Here is a 23,083-nt window from a genome sequence, read left to right as displayed (position 1 = left end):
TTTTTTTTTTTTTTTTTTTTTTTTAAACCCTGTCTCTTCGGACCAGCTGCAGAACCTTAGTTCCAAACAATAGTTTTTCTATAAGTTTTATTAAAAACATAAATGCTGAGATGCCCTGGCTGGGGCGGGGCAGTGAGGCCTGACACTCCCTCCACATGGCCACCCCTCATCCCCAGAGCTCCTGCCAGGCCTCCTGCCCTGGAATCTGCTTTTTGATAGATATCTTCTCCTTCCGCCCTCCGTGCTTTGCTTGCAGATGGCCACACCGGGTGAAATTCCACTCCTGCTCTCTCTGCAGTGGCTACCGCCCCTACTTAGCCCTTGTCTGGGCAATTGAATCAGATTCCCCAAAGATAGACTTTGACATGTTGGGAGGCCTTAGAAGCCCCTGTCTGAGCCCAGGCCCCTCTCAGTTAGGGGACTCTTTGTTCTCCCTTCTCCCAGCACAGGGACAGGCTGTTTGCAGGGTTCCCTGTTTGCCTGAAGCCTGAACCCTAAGGAGGAAAACAATTGCCTTGGTCCCTTTCCTGAGTTCCCAGTAATTAAATTCATATGGCAGGAAGAGCGTCTGAAGCATGTCGGCACACCATTGTCTCCTATTTAAGTCCCGTCGAGAACCATGCACAAACCATTGTTGTTCTGGGGCCTAGCTGACTGTCCTGATTTGTTGTGTTGTCCAAGTCCCACTGAGTCCTCTAAAAACCATTACTGCAGGGGGAAAAAAAACAAAAATAAACAAAGAAACTTTACCATGGGCTGGAGAGATGGTTTACCATTGCGTAAATTTCCTCCCAAGCTAGTTAGGACTGAGGAGGTTCTAAAGAAAAATTTAGGAGAGAACAACTCAGCAGCCCCAGAAACCTAACCCCAGGCACCAGGCTCCTCCCTCCCCAAGTTTATTTAAGTGGAAGAGACCTCCGTCTCCTGCTGCCAGCAAAGCCTGCAGGGAGCCCCCGAGTTCCAGAGTTCCAGCTCTTCTGAGGCCTATCCGCCAGAGAAGACTGCTCTACTCCAGCATGGGTTTAAGCCAATAGAAAGTCTTCATTAGCTGGCTAGCGACTGCTTTGGGTGTCCAGGATCTCAGTGAGGCACCAAGCCTTTCTCAGGGTGAGCCTTTAAACACAAAAAACCATGTTCTGGGTTGACATACTTCAGTTAACAAGAACAGTTAGCCAGAAGCAGAACTACAAATGCCAACAAGAAAGGCTAGAGGTTTTCCCAGAACTATGGGATGGTTTACTTCTTCATTTTCCCTTTGGCAGGTGGTGCTGTCTGTGTGTTGAGTGTTCTGGCCTGAATGGTACTTCCATCATGGAGTCAGTTGTGCTAAGGTCTGGGGTCAGTTACAGCTTGCTACCTTGCTCGGATTTGGATTACATAGCTGTCTGTGAATCATCCGGGCTTCTCTGAGTAACCCCTCACCCACAGTCCTGTAAGTAACCCCAATAAAATCCACTGATTCCCTAAGTTGGACTGGCGTGGTGCTGTCCTTTCTGTGGCCTGTCATCTGTCTGAGTAAGTAGTTTGTTTGTGTCTCCTCAGGAACAGTGTCACACGCATACCTGTGGCTGAGTCAGAGAGCCTGAGACCCATCACAGGACCTGGAGGGTGGAGGGAAAGACACCTTGGTAAGTTATTCTCTGACTGCCTCATACAAGCTCATACATGTATGTACACACCTAACCTCCTCATACATGCTCAAACATGTATGGACACACCTACACACCTTCCAACTCCCCTACACAATATATAAATAAAATGTAGAAGAAAACTAAATTGTCCTTTCAGAATTGCCTACGTTGCCCTGTGTCCTGTCTACACCTCGGGAGTGTAATAGATTAGTTTCTGCATCATTCTAGGCCGGTAGGTACCTTACTTGTGGGTTCTCTTGGTCTGGTGAAACTGCTTGGCTCCTTCATAGACACACACACACACTCCTACTTAATCTGTCACTTTCCAATCAAATTTCACAAGAGAAATTCCCTTTTATCCCTACAGTATCTTTTTTTGTTTGTTTGTTTGTTTGTTTTTTGTTTTCGAGACAGGGTTTCTCTGTGTAGTCCTGGCTGTCCTGGAACTCACTTTGTAGACCAGGCTGTCCTTGAACTCAGAAATCGGCCTGCCTCTGCCTCCCAAGTGCTGGGATTAAAGGTGTGCGCCACCACGCCCGGCTTAGAGTATCTTTTAAAAGGTTGGTTTTTTTTTTTGGTGTTTTGTTTTGGTTTTTTGGGGTTTGTTTTTGGTTGTTTTTTTGTTTTGTTTTGGTTTTTTGTTTTTGTTTGGTTAGTTTTGTTCCTTAGGGTCCTTGGTTGGCCTCAAACCCAGAATCATCATCATCATCTTCTTCTTCTTCTTCTTTTTTTTTTTTTTTTTTTTTTGGTTTTCCGAGACAGGGTTCCTCTGTATATCTCTGGCTGTCCTGGAACTCACTTTGTAGACCAGGCTGTCCTTGAACTCAGAAATCGGCCTGCCTCTGCCTCCCAAGTGCTGGGATTAAAGGTGTGCGCCACCACTGCCCGGCAACCAGAATCTTCTTACCTTAGCCTCCAAAGTGATTTCCGGTGAAGACTATGTATCTATAAATAACCTTGAATTTCTGAGCCTCCCTGTACCTCCTTTTTATTTTTATTTTTTCTGAGACAGGGTCTATGTAGCCCTGGCTCTCTGGGAACTCACTAAGTAGACCATGTTGGTCTCATATTCAACTCTGTCTCCCAAGTGCCAGAATTAAAGGCATGACTGTCATGTCTAGCCTCTCTACCTCCTGAAATCTGGGATATACAAGTATGTACCTCTACACCAATTTACAAGGTGCAGTGTAAGACTAATTCTATTAGTCAGTCTGTTGCCCTTGGCTGGCTGGCTGTCAATGGAAAGTCCAAGAATCCAGTAGATGCTCAGTCCACAAAGCTGGCTGGCTCAGCTGTCTTCAGGATCATCTGGAATCCTGAAGAAGTCAGGCTCTAATGCCAGGGAAGGAGTGGACTTCCTAGTAAGGCGGGGCATGCAGGGGAAGAACAAAGAGCTTCTTTCTTCCTTGTCTTTATAAAGGCTTCCTACATAGAGTGGGACACAGATCAAAGGTGAGTTTTCCCAGCTCAAAAGATCTGGATTAAGGATGTGTCTTCCTAACTCAAACATCCAGATTAGAAGTGGATCTTCCCTTTTCAGTTTAGGCAGAAGTCCCTCACAGGTGTGCCCTCCAGTTTGAATTTAGTTAATTCCACATGTAACCAAGTTGATGGCCAAGAACTCCATCAACTGACGTGCATCCCCAAACGTTATTTACTTAGTCTAGTCTATTTTAAAAGTGTGTGTGTGTCTGTGTGTGTCTGTGTGTATCTGTATAAGCCAGAGGTCAGTCTTTCCTTAGAAGCCATCAGCCTTATTTTTTGAGACAGATCCTCTCACTAGTGTAGTGAGAATTTGGATTTCTTTAAAAATAAAGAAATGTGGGTTGGGGAGATGACTTGGTAGTTAAGAGCACTGACTGCTCTTCCAGAGGTCCTGAGTTCAATTATCAGCAACCACATGGTGACTCACAACCATCTATCTGTAATGGGATCCAATGCCCTCATCTGGTATATCTGAAGATAGCTGCTGTGTATTCAGATACATACAATAAATAAATTAAAAAAAAAACAGGGACCTCGAACCCTTTAAAAAATAGAGAAATGTTATGGAAATATGTTTTTGTTTTAATCCTAGGTGTGGGATATGGGGCTGCTTCATATTATCTACAGCAGCTGACTATGATTTGTCTAATACTCTGGCAGAGGCGTGACTTTGCCAGCTGAAGATAGTTTGCCTTTGGAATTCTGGGGACTCTTCAGAGGATATATAAATGCTGGAAGCCAGAGAGGTGCCAAAGCTGCTGGTGCTTTTGCTGGTTGCTGGTTGCTGGTTGCTGGTTGCTGGTTGCTGGTTGCTGGTTGCTGGTTGCTGGTTGCTGGTTGCTGGTTGCTGGTTGCTGGTTGCTGCTTGCTGGTTGCTGGTTGCTGGTTGCTGGTTGCTGGTTGCTGGTTGCTGCTTGCTGCTTGCTGCTTGCTGCTTGCTGCTTGCTGGTTGCTGGTTGCTGGTTGCTGCTTGCTGCTTGCTGCTTGCTGCTTGCTGCTTGCTGCTTGCTGCTTGCTGCTTGCTGCTTGCTGCTTGCTGCTTGCTGCTTGCTGCTTGCTGCTTGCTGCTTGCTGCTTGCTGCTTGCTGCTTGCTGCTTGCTGCTTGCTGCTTGCTGCTTGCTGCTTGCTGCTTGCTGCTTGCTGCTTGCTGCTTGCTGCTTGCTGCTTGCTGCTTGCTGCTTGCTGCTTGCTGCTTGCTGCTTGCTGCTTGCTGCTTGCTGCTTGCTGCTTGCTGCTTGCTGCTTGCTGCTTGCTGCTTGCTGCTTGCTGCTTGCTGCTTGCTGCTTGCTGCTTGCTGCTTGCTGCTTGCTGCTTGCTGCTTGCTGCTTGCTGCTTGCTGCTTGCTGCTTGCTGCTTGCTGCTTGCTGCTTGCTGCTTGCTGCTTGCTGCTTGCTGCTTGCTGCTTGCTGCTTGCTGCTTGCTGCTTGCTGCTTTTGAGATATCCTGACAATGAGGATCAACCCTGCCCCAAGGAACTCGACATCCTAATCTGTAGGGAGTAATCTAGCAGTATCATAAATCCTCTTTCTTCTCTAAACCTTCGTTCTCTCCCACCTAGTGTTGGGGGGTTGAAAATGGTAAGGGTGGAGGCGGGTGGTAGAAGAAAGAACCCAGTGAAGTAGCTGAAAGCCCAGGTCCACACTAGTACAGCAGTTCTCAACCTGTGGATCTCAACCACTTTGTGGGGGAGAGGTCAAAGTTTCACCCTTTCACTGGGGCCTCCTAAGACAATTGGAAAGCATGGATATTTACATCACAATTCATAGCAGTAGCAAACTACAGTTATGAAGAAGCAACAAAACAGTGTTATGGCTGGGAGTCACCACAACATGAGGAACTATACTTAAAGGGCAGGAGCGTTAGGAAGGTTGAGAACCACTGAGCTAGGACCTAGGGCTGCTGGTTCAGTTAGAGTGGCTTCCCAGTGAAGCCCAGTGATCTTTCTCTGTCACCTTAGAGGAGGGATTCCAAGTGCAAGCCACCACACGCAGAGGTTTACGAGGCTGCTGGTGACCAAAATTCAGGCTCTCTACTTGTACCAAAGTCCTTTACTGACTAAGCTATCTCCCTAGCCTTATTTTTAAAAACAAGCAAACACCAGGATTTTAACATGTATCCTGGCTGGTTTTTAACTCCAACTCAGAATAATCCTCCTTCCTCGACCTACTGCATGCTGATTACATGGACACTGCCGGGCCTGACCTCTTTAATTTCTTTTTGTTGTTTTGACTTTTTTTGTTTGTCTTTCAAGGCACAGTTTCTCTGTGTACTGTGGCTGTCCTGGAACTCTATCTGCAGATCAGGCTGCCTTCAAACTCAGAGATCTACCTGCCTCTGCCTCCCAGGAAGCAGAGGCATGTGCTGGGACTAAAGACATGCACCACCACTGCCCAGCTTTAATATCCCAAGCAGTGTATGGATACATCTTTGATGAACAATAATTAAGGTAGTCCAGGTGGAGCAATACCAGCTTCACCCTCCCCTTAGCAGAACCCAGTCCCTTACTGCATTGTCCTGAACAGGGTTGGTGTCTGGCAGGCCCTGGACTGCATTTCCTGTCAGTTTCTAGATCTGGGAAGGGAAGCACCATCTTCTCTCCAATTTGAAAATCCCGTTAGCTCTGAGTCATTACGGGCTCTGCAGTCCTCCTTTCCAGCTATGGCCTTGACTCCCCACAGTCTGTTGCCCAGGGCTCGCGTGTATAAACATGCTGTCTTCATTAGGTTCCTATAGCTGTGATGAAACACCATGACCAAAGCAACTTGGGGAGGAAAGGGTTCATTTGGCTGGTGCTTCCATACCACTGTTCCTCATCCACAGAAGTCAGGACAGAGGCTCAAACAGGGCAGGAACCTGGAGACAGGAGCTGAGGCAGAGGCTGTGGAGGGTGCTGCTTACAGGCTTGCTCCCCACAGCTTGCTCAGTCTGCTTTCTTTTAGAACCCAGAACCACCAGCCCATGGGTGGGACCATCCACAATGGGATGGACCCTCCCAATCACTCACTAATTAAGAAAATGCCCAACAGGTTTGCATGCAACTGGATCCTTTGAGGACACTTTCTCTATTGAGGCTCCCCTCTCTCAGATGACTCCTGCTATGTTAACAGAAAACTAGCCTACATACATACATGTGGTCATAAATGTGCCCATGCATGCACATGTGCACAAACACACAGGCACGAACACTTAAACATAACCTTTTCTTATCTGCAGCCTGGACCTATACAAGTGTTCTGCTGAACACAGCAGCTGATTCGAAGTCCTCTTTCCTGTGTCCTTCCCCCCCCCCTCCCCCCAAGAGCCTTAGCAAGCATCAGCACTTCACTCTCCTTATGGCTTTCTAGTTGTGATCCTGAGCCAATATCTACCACTAGGAATAAATGAACACATATATCTTGCCTTCTAAAATTCCTGTTGTTGCCGGGCAGTGGTGGCACACGCCTTTAATCCCAGCACTTGGGAGGCAGAAGCAGACAGATTTCTGAGTTCAAGGCCAGCCTGGTTTACAGAGTGAGTTCCAGGACAGCCAAGGCTACACAGAGAAACCCTGTCTCGAAAAACAAACAAAAACAAAAACAAAAGCAAAAAATTACTGGCAGGTCTAGTGTCTTCACTTGCCGAGCCATCTCACTGCCTTTTATATTTTTCTTTCTTTCTTTGATACAGGGTCTCATGTAGCCCAGGCTGGCATAGAACTCATTGTAGAAGAGGATGTTCTTGAATTTCTGATCCCCCTGCCTTTCTGTTCCTGGTTTTTGTTTGTTTTGTCTTCTTTGAGGCAGAATTTCATGAACCCCACACTGACCTAAATTCTCTATTGAGCCTATCAAGGCTGACACTGATCTCCTGACCTCCTGACCTCCTACCTCCATCTCCCGAGTGCTAGGATTTGAAGCATGCTTGCCTTGTCTGAGACAGGGTCTTACCTATACTGAAGTCTGGTCTGTAAATCAGTAATGTAGTGCAGGCTGGCTTTGAACTCATGAAGATTCTCTTGCCCCACCCTGTTGAATGCTGGGATTACAAGTGTGTGTTTCCATACCTGGCCACAACAACAGCCCTTGAATATTAAAGAAAGGGGCAGAGGGAAGCTGGAGAGATGGCTCAGTGGTTAAGAGTGCTTGCTGCTCTTTCAGAGGTCCCCAGTAACGATCCCAGCACCCATGTGATGTGAGTCACCTGTAACTCCATCCAAAGGACCTTGAGCCCCCCTTCTGGCATTCTGGGGTTACCCCCCCCCACACACACAGTGCATATATACATACATACACACATGCACACATGCACACATGCACACAACAAGGCTGTGCAGAGCTAGAGCCGAGTGCTTCTCTTCCTTTGCTTTCCAGAGGTAAAGTGCTATTCTGAGGTCGGTGCTACCATCCTGGTTATGTTCCTTTTCTGCATATTAGAAACACAAGTCTATTGTAAAGATTTATTTTATATTTTTAATTTCAATTTTATTTATTTATTTGGTTTTTCGAGACAGGGTTTCTCTGTGTAGCCCTGGCTGTCCTGGAACTCATTTTGTAGACCAGGCTGGCCTCGAACTCAGAAATCCGCCAGCCTCTGCCTCCCAAGTGCTGGGATTAAAGGCGTGCGCCACCACTGCCTAGCTATTTTATTTTTAAAATTGTGACTTTTTTCCTTTTTTTCACTTATTTATTCACTTTCCATCATGATCTTGAAGCCCCCCTTCCAGTCCCCAAAATATTGACTTGTTATTATTTTAAAGAGAAGAGAAGAGAAAAGAAGAGAAAAGAAGAGAAACAAGAACAGGAATATGCAGGGAAGTATTATACAGGGCACCCACGGAACCCAGAAGCGACATCTTCCTGGAACTGGTCTGACAGGCGGTTACCACCCAGCGTGAGCACTGAGATCTGAAGGTGGGTCCTCTGCAAGAGTTCTTAACCCAAAACTTCTCCACCCCCTAAGCTCATGTTTATATACTTATTATTTTATATACTTAATATTTTTGTTTTGACAGAATTATGGCGTACACCCTTTCCTAACTGTTCTCTCAGAGACTCGGGCTTCTGTAATTAGCCTCGCCGAGACATGAAGAGCCTGTTTGTTCACGTTCATGGCAGAACAGAACACCTCCAGGAGTTGAGTTCATTCTGCTGTTTATTTCACTGAGCCTCATTTCCCGACAGTGCCCCTTCCCCCACCCCTTTCCTACAGAGAAAAGGGAAATGCCCCAGTAAGTATCCTGGCGCTCGCTCTCTTGAACACCGTTCCACAGCCTTGGTTATTCAGAGGAGCAGCCTGTGTTACCTGCATGCATTCTTAAGAGGTACTGCTAAGTCCTGCCAAGCAATCACCTTTGGGAGGACACATTTTGGTGGGCGCGGTGGCAAAGGAAGGTAGAGGCCTGAGGATCAGGAGTTCAAAGCCAGCTTCAGCTATAAGAAGTGTGGGGCCAGACTGAGATATAAGCAGCATTGTCTCAAAGAACAAAGCCAAGAGAATTGACTCCATGCCCTAACTACTCGCATGCTCACGAGCATCCAGTGTTTTCAGACTTAAGACTTTTTACCTCCTTTTTCTTTTCCTTCCCTTCCCTTCCCTTCCCTTCCCTTCCCTTCCCTTCCCTTCCCTTCCCTCCCCTCCCCTCCCCTCCCCTCCCCTCCCCTCCCCTCCCCTTCCCTTCCCTTTCCTTCTTTGATTTCTACTTTCTTTCTTTCTTCTTCCTCCTTATTTATTTATTTATTTATTTTGATTTTTCAAGGCAGGGTTTCTCTGTATAGCCCTGGCTGTCCTGGAACTCACTCTGTAGACCAGGCTGGCCTTGAACTCAGAAATCCGCCTGCCTCTGCCTCCCAAGTGCTGGGACTAAAGGTGTGTGCCACCATGCTCGGCACAACTTTTATTTTGAATTTTCTTTTTTTTTTTAATTTTAAATTTTTATTTTTTATTTATATGAGTACACTGTAGCTGTCTTCAGACACACCAGAAGAGGGCATCAGATCTCCATTACAGATGGTTGTGAGCCACCATGTAGTTGCTGGGAATTGAACTCAGGGCCTCCAGAAGAGCAGTCAGTGCTCTTAACTGCTGACCATCTCTCTAGGCCCCTATTTTAAATTTAAAATTTTTGTACTATTGCCTGATTCTCATGTTTGCAAGTAAGCTATTGGTGAGCTATATGCCAGGCCAGAAAAATTTTAATTGACACATTGTCTTAGGGTTTTACTGCTGTGAAGAGACACCATGACCAAGGAAAGTCTTTTTTTTTTTAAATAATTAATTTATTTATTATATGTAAGTACACTGTTGCTGTCTTCAGACACTCCAGAAGAGGGAGTCAGATTTTGTTACGGATGGTTGTGAGCCACCATGTGGTTGCTGGGATTTGAACTCCTTTTTTGCTGGGATTTGAACTTGACCTTCGGAAGAGCAGTCGGGTGCTCTTACCCACTGAGCCATCTCACCAGCCCCACAAGGCAACTCTTATAAAGAACAACATTTAATTGGGGCTGCCTTGCAAGTTCAGAGGTTCAGTCCATTATCATCCAGGCAGCATGCAGGCATGGTGCAGGAGGAGCTGAGAGTTCTATATGTTGTTCCAAAGGCAAATGGAGAAGACTGGCTTCCAGGCAGCTAGGACAAGATTTTTGTTTGTTTGTTGATTTTTGTTTTGTTTTGTGTTTTGTTTTATTTTGGTTTTTGGTTTTTTTTCAAGACAGGGTTTCTCTGTATAGCCCTGGCTGTCCTGGAAATCACTTTGTAGACCAGGCTGGCCTCAAACTAAGAAATCCGCCTGCCTCTGCCTCCTGAGTGCTGGGATTAAAGGCGTGTGCCACCACATTTTGTTTGTTTTTTGAGACAGGGTTTCTCTGTGTAGCCCTGGCTGTCCTGGAACTCACTTTGTAGACCAGGCTGGCCTTGAACTCAGAAATCCGCCTGCCTCTGTCTTCCCCCCACCCCCACCAAATGCTGGGATTAAAGGCGTGTGCCACCATGCCCGGCTAGGGCAAGGGTCTTAAAGCCATGCTCACAATGACACACTTTCTAACAAGGCTCTACCTACACTAACAAGGCCACATCTCCTAATAGTGCCATTCCCTGGGCCAAACATATTCAAACCACCACACATATTAATTGTACATATTTATGGAGTCCAATATGATTGATATATATGGTTAAGAACACTGGCTGTTCTTCCAAAGGACCTGGGTTCAATTCCTAGCACACACATGACAGCACACAACTGTCTGTAATTCCAGCTCCAGGGGATCTGGCATCCTTACACAGACAGACAGATATACATGGATGCAGAACACCAATGTACATAAAATAAAAATAAAAATATAATAGCCGGGCAGTGGTGGTGCACGTCTTTAATCCCAGCACTTGGGAGGCAGAGGCAGGCAGATTTCTGAGTTTGAGGCCAGCCTGGTCTACAGAGTGAGTTCCAGGACAGCCAGGGCTACACAGAGAAACCCTGTCTCAAAAAACAAAACAAAACAAATAAATAAATACATAAAATTAAAAATTAATAAAAATAATAAAAATAAAATAAATTATAAAACTCTTAAAAAGTAAAAAAAAAAAAAAAGCTATGTAGATAGACAGATACCACCTAGTTGCTGGGATTTAAGGTATATGCCACCATGCCTGGCTCACTTTATTTATTTTTTTATATTTTCATACTTACATGTTGTGTCTTAATCATATGCACCCAAGATTTCTTTTCTTTTTTAAAGTTATTTTTATTTTAGGTGTATGAATGTTAGATGCACTACATGCCTGCCTTGTACTGAAGGAAGCTAGAAAGGAGGACCAGAGAAGCAGGCGGATTTCTGAGTTTGAGGCCAGCCTGGTCTACAAAGTGAGTTCCTGGACAGCCAGGGCTACACAGAGAAACCCTGTCTTGAAAAACCAAAAACCAAAACAAAACAAAACAAAAAATAGAAAGGAGGACCAGAATCCTTGGAAGTGCAGTTGTAAGTATCCCTGTGGGCACTGGGACCTAAAGCTGGATCCTCAGAAAGACTAGCCAGTGCCTCCACCCGACCCCGACCCCGACCCCGACCCCCACCCCCACCCCCATATAACAGCCCTGGCTGGCCTGGAACTCAGAGAGTGCCTGACTCTGCCTCCTGAGTGCTGGGATTAAAGGCATGTGTCACCACCCCAGGCTTCTGGCCAGTCTTTCCAGTCCCCCAAAGATCTTTTTCTGTAAGATCAATAAGCATATTTGTCTCAGTATGAAATTTTGCTTATATCTTTATTTTATGTGTATGTATGTTTTATCTGCATCTATGTCCATGTAGTGTGTCTGGTACCTCAATCAACATTTAAAATAAATGTCTTGTTGATTCAGACAGTGTCTCCTTAAGGAGCTCTGGCTGGCCTGAAACTGGAAAAAGAGAAAGAAAGCTGGCCTTGAACTCAGAGCTCTGCCTACCTCTGGCTCCGGAGTACCCCTGTGCCCTGCTATAGAATTAATTAACTAATTCATTCATTCTGAGCGAAGGTTTCTCTATGTAGCCTTGCTGTCCTGGGGCTTCCTTTGTATACCATGCTTGCGTCAAACTTACAGAGACCCTCTGGCCACTAGTTCTTGAGTGCTGGGATTAAAGATGGGGCTACCACACTCTGCTTATTTTTAGGTTTTTGTGGTTTTGGGGTTTTTTTTGGGGGGGGAGGCTAGCACACTTGGCTTATTTTTAGTTATTTATTTTTGACAATGAATCTTAGTATATAGTCCACAATAGGCTTGAAGTCTCAATCCTCCCCCAGCCTCCTCATACTGGGCTTACAAAACTACCACACAAAATGGAGGTTACAACTCCTTACTCTTTTGAAACCCGCTGATATGTTTTACTAAATATGCCATGGGGATCGTTCCTCCATCTTCCTGCTTGAATGACAAATTTTCCTCACCCTTGAATCCTTTTCTGACACCAGACTGCCCGGGCCCACTCGGTTTCATTGTTCCCAGTCTCAGAGCCTCACTCCATCGGAACTGAAGCCCTCTGCCCCTGCACAGACTGTCTTGGAATAGGCTGTGCTTTTCCCTGAAGGAGCAGCGATGTTTTTTGAGTAACTGCCTTTAGCCCAAATGTATTCAGCAAGTCTTCCCTGATGGTGTTGAGTGCAAACACAACTGTCCCCAGGAGTGTTCTTAGTCTCCTGCCAGTGAGCTCAAAGCCATATCATGGTGCAAACAGAAGGACGGTCCAAAGACAGGACAGGACCTCAGGATCTTCCTTTCTTCCAAGGGCCAGCCTTGCTTTATTCCCAGTGTGCCTCGAATAGCTGCTCAGGAATTCTTTTGTCTCTTTTAGAGACAAGGTCTTAGGTAGCCCAGGTAGGCTTTGAACTCCGACTTCTCCTGTCTTTGTCTTCAAAATACCGTCATTAGAGGAATGTGCGTGCAACCATACCTGGGTCCCAATCCCACTCTCTGTTTCTGGTTGGAGAGTCCCTTGAACTTTGTTTATCTTGAGCTAAGTAGTTTGATATCTCCAGGCACTCCCTACTGATGTTTTCCCAGGGAATATTCATGGGAGAGAATACCTGGGGACTTATTTCTTCTGGGCCACTTTCAGGGAATTGGAGAGGCTGATTGTGAAGCCACGCCTGAGCTCCTGTCACTTAGCAATGGTCAGTATGACAGTATGAAGCAAGGTTTCTCTTTTACATTTTTCATTTTCTTTAAAGATATTTTTACCTTTTTTTTTTTTAGGTTTTTCAAACAGGGTTTCTCTGTGTAGCCCTGGCTGTCCTGGAACTCACTCTGTAGACCAGGCTGGCCTCGAACTCAGAAATCCGCCTGCCTCTGCCTCCCAAGTGCTGGGATTAAAGGTGTGCACCACCACGCCTGGCACCTTTATTTTTAAGTATATGGGTGTTTTGCCTTCATATGTATCTATGCACTGTGCCTGGTGCCCAAGTAGACTAGAAGAGGGAGTTGGATTTCCTGTGGTTGTAATTACAGATGGCTGTGAGTTGGCATGTGTGTGCTGCGGACCCAGGCTGGATCCTTTCACAGAGCAGACAGTGTTCCTAACTGCTGAGCCACCTCTCCTGCCCTACCTACTTTTTGTGGGTCTTTTAAATTTTCTTTTGTTTTTGTATGTTGAGACATGATCTCAGTACATAGCCCTATTTGACCTGGGACTCACTACATAGACCAAGCTGATTTTAAACTCACTGACACACACACACACCTCTGCCTCAAGTGCCAAGCTACATAAGTTTTTTGAGCCTGGGTCTCTAGAGGACTAAGCTGCACTTGCTCTTGAGAATCCTTGAACATCAGATCCTCTCGTCTCCACCTCCCAAGGACTGGAGTTCGAGACTGCACTTCCCTCTTTGGCAGAGACTGGGTTTCTCTGTGTTGCCCTGGCTGTCCAGGAGCTTGGCTGGTCTCGAACTCAGAGATCACTCTGCCTCTGCCTCCCAAATGCTGGGTTATTACCAGCTGCCTTTAAGTTTTAAACTGAACTTGTATGAAGTCTTGTTTTCCTTCCCAGCAGAACATTTTAACTCTCATCCTGGTCAGACACAGGGACAAAGGCCAGTGACCCCAGCACTTGGGAAACTAGGCAGGTAGTTAACACATTTGAGGCCTGCTTGAGCTACATGGCAAGCCCCACAACCCTGCCCAGGAAAGAGGCCTCCAAGATCTGAAAGCAGAACACAGTTTCATCAGAATTCACTCCCATTAGGGACACGGCTCACTTAGTAGACAGAACATTTGCTTCCCATTCACAAATTCATGGGTTCAGTCCCCACTCTCAGAGGAGAATCAGGAATTCAAGACTCATCTTCAGCTACAGCTTTCAGATCAGCCTAGGCTTCATGAGGCCCTGTCTCAAAAAAGAGGGGGGGGGGTGTTGCCTGAAGAGAAGACTTAACAGTGAAGAGTGTTGGCTGCTCTTCCAGGGGACCCAAGTTTGGTTCCCAGCACACACTTTGGGCTGCATAGTATTTCTGTTAAACTCCAGTTCCTGGGTATCTAGTTCCCTTTTCTGGCCTCTTCAAGTACTGCAATCTTTCTAACACACACACCACCACCACCACCACCACCACCACCACCACCACCACCACCACCACCACCACCAGAGAATAAAAGATATATTTGAACCATAGTTTTCATTAGGCTCGTTCCTTCCTTTTATTTATTTTTAAGCTTCTATTGCATTTACCTCGCTCAGTTGGCCTAGGAACTACATTACATGGATGTGGATGGCTTTGCTCCCTAAGTCTTTCCTGTCTCTGCCTCCCAAGTGCTGGGATTCCAGGCATGTACCCCAGTATCAGTTCATTATGTTGTGTTATGTATTATAAGTGTGTGTGGGTGTTTTCTCTTTATGTATGTCTGTGCACCATTTGTGTACCTGGTGCCTGTGTAGCATCCTTCATGAGGAACAGGTGGGTTGGGCACCTACCTTGCCTTATACTTGACCTCAGCTTGACCTCTTTTCATGGAGAGGTCAGGGCAAGAGTGGTATCAGCAACGAGGTGCAGATGTCTTCTGTGTGTGTGTGTGTGTGTGTGTGTGCCTGTGTTTACTGGTCTGTGGCATCACAGTGGCCATAGGGTCTTACCTTCTAGCCACCTGGTGTGCTTCCCTCAACTCCATAGTCATTCAGCTCTGATGGGAGCAGTTGTGTTGATAAAGGGTCCCCTTAGGGGTTCTTAGTCCCATAAGATAATTTAAGCCTGGACTCATGGACACACAAGGACAATTTTATTAAACCTTAAAAGAAAACCCCCATGACAGGACAGCTGTGAGCACCAGTGGCTGCTGGAAGGAGGAGAATACAGAGAAGGGGAAGAGGCTGGCATGGAGGGCAGACACATGGTGGACATGTGGTCACTCGGCAGGGAGAGAGGTAAGGAAGAATAAAATACTGGGGAAGGGGCAACGTGTGGAAGCATGCTTAGGAAAGAGAGAGGGAGAAGAAAAAGAAAGGTTATACAGGCAGATGGAACCAACGTGGGTGTGGCCTGGATGCTTCTGCACAGGGGGTAGGACAGAAGGAAAAGTGCAGTGTCTCATTGAGGACTAATTATTCCACCTATCTCCAGCAGGGCTTGAGGTGAGCCTGCCTCCCTAGGGGGAGGCTCCCAGCTAAGCGATTGAACCAGCCCAACTGGAATGGTGGGTCTCCACTCAGGGCAGAGCTTCTATTTCTGTGACTAGGAGCTTTTTCTACTCTAACAATGCCAGGAAAACTGGCAAAACAACAGAAAAAAAACGGTCACCTGTGCTGAGGGGATGGAGGAGTGCGACTGCCTTATGGTTCCCGTGGGTTACTTTGTTGGCTGGGTTTTCTTTCTCTCTTTTCTTTTCCTTCCCTCTCTTTCTTTCTTTCTTTCTTTCTTTCTTTCTTTCTTTCCTTCCTTCCTTCCTTCCTTCCTTCCTTCCTTCCTTCCTTTCTACCTGTCTTTCTCTCTTTCTCTCTCTCTCCTCTTCCCTCCCTCCCTCCCTCCCTCCCTTCCTTCTTTCCTTCCTTTCTTTTTTTTTTCCAGAACAGGGTTTCTCTGTATACAAGCTGGTCTTGAATTCACAGAGATCTGCCTGCCAAGCCTCCCAAATGCTGGGATCAAAGGTGTGTTGTGCCACCACCAAAAGTTTTAACTTTCTTTATCATAATGATTTTTAAAGAGTTTTTGCAGGTCATGCTGGCACACACATTTACTCTTCTAACACTTGGGAGGCAGAGGCAAGTCCGGTCTACATTGGGACTTCAAGGCTAGCCAGAGCTACACCAAGATCCTGTACAGCACCCCCCCCCCCCAACAACAACAACAACAACAAAAGGACAGGTGGTAGTAGGGCATGTCTTTTAATCCCAGCACTCAGGAGGCAGAGGCAAACCAATTTCTGTGAGTTCGAGGCCAGTCTGGTCTACAGTGTGAGATCCAGGGCAGCCAGGGTACACAGAGAAATCCTGTCTTAAGAAAACAAAAAACAAACAAGCAAAGAGGACTGGAGAGATAGCCCAGTGGTTAGGAGTACTTTCTGCTCTTCCAGGGGACCAGGATTCAATTCCCAGCATCCACCTGGTGGCTCATTCCAGTCCCAGGTTATCCAACAGTGCTCAGACATACATGAAAGCCAGATACCCATAAAAATTAACTTAAGAAAAAGAATTTGAAAAGGGGGTTTAGGAGCTGGAGAGATGGCTCAGTGGTTAAGAGAGAGGTCCTGAGTTCAATTCCCAACAACTACGTGGTGGCTCTGTAATGGGATCTGATGCCCTCTTCTGGTATGTCTGAAGATGGCTACATAGTATGTATGTATGTTGTGTGTGTGTATATATATATATATATATATATATATATAATTTTTTTTTTTTAAGAATTTGAAGCCAGGCAGCCACCCAGCACTTGGGAGGCAGAAGCAGGCAGATTTCTGAGTTCGAGGCTAGCCTGGTCTACAGAGTGTGGTCCAGGACAGCCAGGGCTACACAGAGAAACCCTGTCTCAAAAAACAAAAACCAAGCCAAAAAAAAAAAAAAAAAAAAGAATTTGAAAAGAGATAAAGAGAGTTTGGGATGCGGCTCCGTGGCAGAATGTTTACCTAGCAAGCTTTAACATCCTAGGTTCAAAACCCAGCATGGAGGAAAAAAGAGTTTTCCCTTCCTTCTCTCCCCTCCCTCTCTCCCTCCTTCCTTTCCTTTCTTCTCTCCCTCCCTCCCTGGCATTCAGCATCATGAATCACTCCCCAGCTGCTAGAAGCCTGCAGAGGAGTGCATTAGCCCGTGAGCTGTGTCCTGTACTGAAGCCAGGGGCCCCAAGGAAATAGTGTAACCCAGTCGTCCTTCTAGAATGGCCTGCCAAGTCTCAGAGGATGAGTGAAACACCACCCTCGGCCTAGAGGTCAGATCAGAGCTGGGAGTCACCAAATCTCGAGGATTCAACAGAAAAGTGAGAGAATGAGGGTTTCACAGAATCTGGGACATTCTAGACTCTAGACAGGGGAAAGGGCAGTTGTATGCTCCCAACCTCCACTCCCCACATGTTCTGGGATATTTCTCTTCAACCTAAATGAGAAGGAAACATGGGTTCTGCCCAGAAGACCGGGAGAGCAAACTGGAGTGGAGGAACAAACACATATACAAGTTCCCTTGCCCTCGGGATGAGGCTCCCACCAGCCCCAGGGGAGAGACTGCAAGCTGAAGTAAACAAGTTCCAGAGAAGGAAGCAAAACTCCAGGCAGTCTTCCAGGAACCCTGTCAGACTTGAGAGGTGCCTGGAGGCCTTCTCCTCGCTGCCCAGATGCTGGGTGGGGGCTTTCCATTGGCGGATTTCAAGCGCCCTGGAAATTCTGAGTGGAGATAGCGGAGGCCCCAGGTGCAGAGCTGAGCCCGAGCAGAAAACCCTTCCGCGATGGAGCCAATGAGAATGCGCGGTGCAACCCTGGCCAAGTTCCAGGCTCCTCAGCTGGGGGCGCTGGGCAAGAGTTGTACCCCTTTCTTGGAAAAGGGGACTACCCAGAGAAATGAACACAGGGTTCACCGGGTTTGCCTATGATGGCCAGAAGTGGGGGCGGGGTGGGCTGTTTTCCATGGCAGTACTCCTTGAGGTCCTATTGGGTGGGACTATCAACAGTCACTGAACAGCCTATGTAATCAGCTCTAGATAGTGGGGGACAGCAGGGTTCAGGGTAATAAAGCCCAGTTGTATGTGCCCATAGGGCACTTGCTTTGTACCTTGTTGCAAAAGTCCTCCAAGGTTCAGATAAATCAGATGCTGAAATCTGTGATCACTGGCACAGGATTCCCCCCACCCCACCCCACCCCCAGTTCAGACATTTGACTGCAACATATAACGCTAGCCGACATTAACCATCACAGGCTGCTGAAGCTTCGGCTTAATCCCAGCACCCCATCCCCAAAGCCTCCGCTCAGGACAGGTAAGCCAAGTCAGCCGATGTCCTCTTTAGACGAGAATGTCAAGTTCAGGGGACATCACTAAATCAGATACCCCCACAACTTTGTGGCTTTTGCTCATATATATATATACATACATACATATATACATACATACATATAATATATATACATATACACACACATATATAATATATATATAAATACACACATATACACACACACACACACATATATATATATATATATAGTGTGTATGTGTAGGACTGGGGGGCTATGTTTTAAGTTTGTATATTTCCTAACACCTGCCTGAACTCACGGCAAGCATTCATTTCATAAACAGAGACCTTTGACGGCTGCTGTGGGTCCTGTTGAAAAATAAGGACAAGGAGGCCTGGTCTTGTGTGAAGAGGGTGGGTCCATATCTCTGGTGATGTCATCAGACTACTGGCCTCCAAGAAGCATGCTATTCTGTGTTGTCCGCATCTTACACCTAACAGGAGACCTGGCACTTAGTCAGTAGGCAGTAGGAACATAGTGGGAAATGACTAGCCTTATGATTGACAACTGGGAATTCAAAGACGAAGTGGTTGAACTCTCGTTCCAGGAGGAACCAGTGCCCTCTTGTGACCTCCACAGGTTCCAGGCATGCATATGGTACGGTACACATATGTACATGCAGGCAAAACACCCATATACATAAAATAAACATACCTATAAATAAATAGGAGAGGAAAGATCTGGGCTAGGTATTTTGCAAGGCTACAAAGTATGGCCAAGGCTGAGGTCCTAGCTAAAGATCCACTAGAGAGCTGGGTGGTAGCACCTGCCTTTAATCCCAGCACTGGAAGGTAGAGTAAAGGCAGGTGGATATCTACGAACCTGGTCTACAGCTAGTTCCTGGACAGTCAAGGCTACAAAAAGAAAACCTGTCTCGAAATAACAATAAAAGATCCTCTGGGGAAAGAAAAGTTTCTAATCTCAGGACTGTAGGCAGAATTTAGTACAGGCTTTTAGGCTTTTGTTTGCTTTCTTCCCCCCAAGCCCTGACCTCCTTTGGTTTGTTTGAGACAGGGTCTTTCTCCATAGCTCTGGCTTTTCTGGCACTCACTATGTAGAACAGGCTGGCTTTAAACACAGAAATCCATCTGCCTCTGCCTCCCGAGTGCTGGGATCAAGGGAGTGTCACCACGCCCAGCTCCTGTGAGCCACCTTCCAAACCCTGGACCCTGGGCCAGTTTCCTGTCTGGTGGTAGCTGGACCTTTATTAACATGACTACATTTTGTTCAAAGACCAAGCCTCACGTCTCTGTCCTCGATCTCACTCTGTAGCCAAGGATGACCCTGCACTGTTGAATTTGCTTTGTCTTCCCAAGTGCTGCGATTGTGCGTCTTTGCCACACTGGCTCTCTAGCTGGTGTTCTGGTGTCTTTGCCACAGGGCCTTCAGCACACACGAGCAGCTTGTTCTTTTAACACAAGCAGGGACGAAGGTAGCCTAGCAAAACTGTCCTCACAGTCTAGTAAGTGACACAATCACCTTTGCAGTATTCTTTTTTTTTTTTTTTTTTTTTTTTTTTTTTTTTTTCCTGAGACAGGGTTTCTCTGTGTAGCCCTGGCTGTCCTGGAACTCACTTTGTAGACCAGGCTGGCCTCGAACTCAGAAATCTGCCTGCCTCTGCCTCCCGAGTGCTGGGATTAAAGGCGTGCTATACCACTGCCGGGCATCTTTGCAGTATTCTTATTAGTTGGCAAGTCACAGGCACTCCCTTTTGTATAGGAGGCTATACAAAAGCCTGAAGAGACCCATAAGTATAAAGAGACGAAATAGGACCGGATCCACACTACAGCTGATAGGACCCGGAGCAGACTTTTCCATCAACAAACAACTTCACTATTTGAATCTCATAAATTTCTGGGCCGGTAGTTGTAATTAAAATAAAAACCCATAAAGCAAATTAGTGGTCGCAAAGTGGGAACTGGGCTGGACAGCACCGTTTCAAAGATGTCTCCTCTGTTATCCAGCACATAGCATCATCTTCCCTTCCCACTTTACACAGGAGCTACGGACATTAATTCCCCACTGGTTTCAATAGCACACAAGTCCACAAGCTTGGAATCAGAGAATGACTTCCACAGGGTGCCTGAGCCACATCAGGCATATCTCCTTTTTTAAAAAGTTATTTGTTAATTTTATCATGTGTGTGCTTTTAAAAAAATATTTAGCCGGGCGTGGTGGCGCACGCCTTTAATCCCAGCACTTGGGAGGCAGAGGCAGGTGGATTTCTGAGTTCAAGGCCAGCCTGGTCTACAAAGTGAGTTCCAGGACAGCCAGAGCTACAGAGAAACCCTGTCTCAAAAAACCAAAAAAAAAAAAAAAAAATTATTTATGAGCCAAGTGATGGTGCACACCTTTAATTCCAGCACTTTGAGACGTAGAGGCAGGTGGATCTCTATGAGTTCGAGGTCAGCCTGGTCTAGAGTGAGTTCTAGGGCAGCCAGGGCTACACAGAGAAACCTTGTCTCAAAAACCGACAAAACAAAACAGATAAAAATTATTTATTTGTGTGTGTGTGTGTGTGTGTGCGCGCGCGTGTGCGTTACCACATGTGGAGGTCAGAAGTCAATCCTTAGTCAATCTCTCCTTCCTCCCTGTGGGGTCAGGGGTTGAATTCAGGCCCCTGCAGGGCTCTGCTCAGTGAGCCATCTTGCCTGCCTAAGTGTAGTTTCTTATTGTATGGTCAAGTTGCCTAACTCCGAGCGACTCAATTTTGTCATCTCTAGCATGGAGATGAGAGTGGGCCTAGTAGAACAGGGTTCTAATCTCAGCAACCCTTCAGACTGACATCGGAGTCTGGAGAATTCAAGACCTGCCTGGGCTACAGAATGGGGCCCTATCACAAACCCGAAACCAACAAATAACAAAATCTTCACCCGAGGAGATGAGAGGTGTTGGAACAGGACGCCATCGGTACCAGGCTTCATCTCACAGACCAAGCCTAGTTAGTTTGCCTCCTATAGGAATCAGGCATAGGCCCTTCTTTTCTCACTATGACGGCCTCTAGGCAGAACAGGAAGAAACCACCCAGGAGCAGGGTGCTGGAGGAAGCATGCAACTAGATGCCATAGTTGAGAGAAAACTGGTTTGGAGCTTGCTTGCAACTTCCCTCAGCCCAGTGTTCTAGGTGTGTCTAAGAAGGCCCTGCTTGTCCAGTTCCTGTGAGGAGGTGTCACTGGATGAGGACAGCGGTGGGGACAGGGGTGGGAACTGACCTCGGGCAGCTCCTATCTAGGTTCAGGTTCCCTTTAGGGCATGGGCTGGCCTGAACCGGGGACCTCTCTCAGTCTCACAAAGGAAAGGATGTGAGAGTTAGCCTGTGGGCAGCAGGGAATCCAGCTGTGTGGGAAGGAGGCTTTCCCACACCAGGATGAGGGCGTGCAGGGGGTGGGTGGGTGAGTGGGTGGGATTTAGCCTCTGGGAACAAACAGAAGAATCCAGAGGGGAGGGACCCTAGATACAGACACCCCAAAGATGGACTTGAAATGATCTTCCTTCGAAGCATGGTGGCTGGGGTCACTCTGAGTAGCATATTTCTGGCTGTCCTGGGACTCACTTTGGAGCCAAGTTTTTGGCCTTGGAACCTACAGAGATCCTCCAGCCTTGGCTGAAAGGCTGGGATTAAAGCCACCACACTCTGTTCATTGCCGTTTCCAAAAGAAAGTAATCTATAGGTGTGGTGAGGGTGGTGCAGAGACCAGTCGGTACCCACAGGGCTGATCCCTCCCGCCCTGCACAGGAGGGCAGTTCTGGGCTTTTGTGTATCTGAGTGACCTTGGCCTACAGCTGCCCTGCAGGTTGATGGAAGGGACCATGGCCAGGACTGCCTCTTTCCCCTGAACAGCCCCTACTTAATCCAGGGCTCTTTTCTTTGCAAAGACACCTTCCTCAAACTGGTTGGCAGCCTGGAAGCTGCCCTGTGAGCCTCCCTAAGAAGAAACAACATAAAAAAAAAAAAAAGACAAAAACTTTTCCTGTCAACGTAACTAGCTAGGGTAATAAGAAACGCCGGTTAGGTTACACACACTGAATTCACCTTAGTGTAAGCAGGCTTTGGCTACGGAATCAATTCCTACAGAGCACAGTAGAGACCCATGGGCCCAGCCACCCTTGTCCACTGCCCTCCTCCCCATAGCTCCATGTCCGCTCTCTTTTCCCTGACATCCCGAGGGTCTCGGGATCACGAGATGTTGCATCTAGCCCGAGTGTGCCCATGCCGTTTTCCACCCATGAGCTTCGCCCACGCCACGAACACAGCATGGTCTCCCTGTTGTGCAATGAGCACCCGGATTCCTCAAGCGGTCGCTGGGCTTAATGGCCCAGCCGCAGCCCTTCCCAACCCGGAGGCAGGTGCGCACCCTCAACCTTTGTGAGTCCTTGCAGCCTCCCAGGGGAACTAGTAGCGCGACGAGCGCCGTTGCGCAGGACTGAGGCGCACGGGTCAGGATGATCGCCAACTTTGTACTCAGTCATAAAGGTTTCTGAGGCCAGAAACCCTGGGGACAGGACAAGAATGGGGCACAGAGCTGTGTGTACTCAGAGAGCTCGGCTCTCGGAGAGGGGTCCTGGGGATCTAAGCTGGAGCGCGGAGGCGGCTCCTCCATGCTCCAATTGAGCCCTGGAAAAACCCCGGCGCGCGGGCAGGCCAGGGACGGCGGGAACAAAGGAGGCCCGGGCCGGATGCAGTCATGGAAAAACCCATCGGGGCGCCGGCGCGGGGGCGGCGCGCCTGGCAGCCACAGCTTCTAGCCGGCCGCACGGGCGGGGCCACCCCCTGTTAGAGTTACCGCGAACAAGGGGAGACCTCGGGAGCGCGAAAAATGCGGGACGGGTCACTCGACCCCGGAGTCACCACGCTCCGGGTACCGCCACGCACCGCGGGCTCACGATGTGTACCCGGCTGGTACATGCGGGGCCTTGCGCATGGCCTCTTGATGGGTGGACGAAACCGCAGCAGCGGGTCGCAGCGGCCACGTGGGGGGCGCGCACAGGCCCCGCACTGGCGCGACGCGCCCGCACACGCTCTAGTATGCATATGATCACTTACA

General features: G+C 47.5%; 1 long non-coding RNA gene across 1 annotated transcript; it reads left to right on the top strand.

The window, feature by feature from the left end:
• The first annotated feature begins 944 nt into the window (after nucleotides 1–944).
• Gm32758 lies at nucleotides 945–8,704 on the top strand. The gene is made up of 5 exons (XR_878334.3): nucleotides 945–1,107; nucleotides 1,263–1,432; nucleotides 1,543–1,628; nucleotides 7,853–8,006; nucleotides 8,108–8,704. It is a non-coding gene; the product is annotated as a predicted gene, 32758 (long non-coding RNA).
• The last annotated feature ends 14,379 nt before the right edge of the window (nucleotides 8,705–23,083 follow it).

This window comes from Mus musculus, chromosome 1 (assembly GCF_000001635.26).
Source record: "Mus musculus strain C57BL/6J chromosome 1, GRCm38.p6 C57BL/6J".
In the NCBI taxonomy this organism is placed as follows: Eukaryota; Metazoa; Chordata; class Mammalia; order Rodentia; family Muridae; genus Mus; species Mus musculus.
Note: the sequence above shows the minus strand (reverse complement) of the source record. Positions and strands in the feature narration are given on the sequence as shown.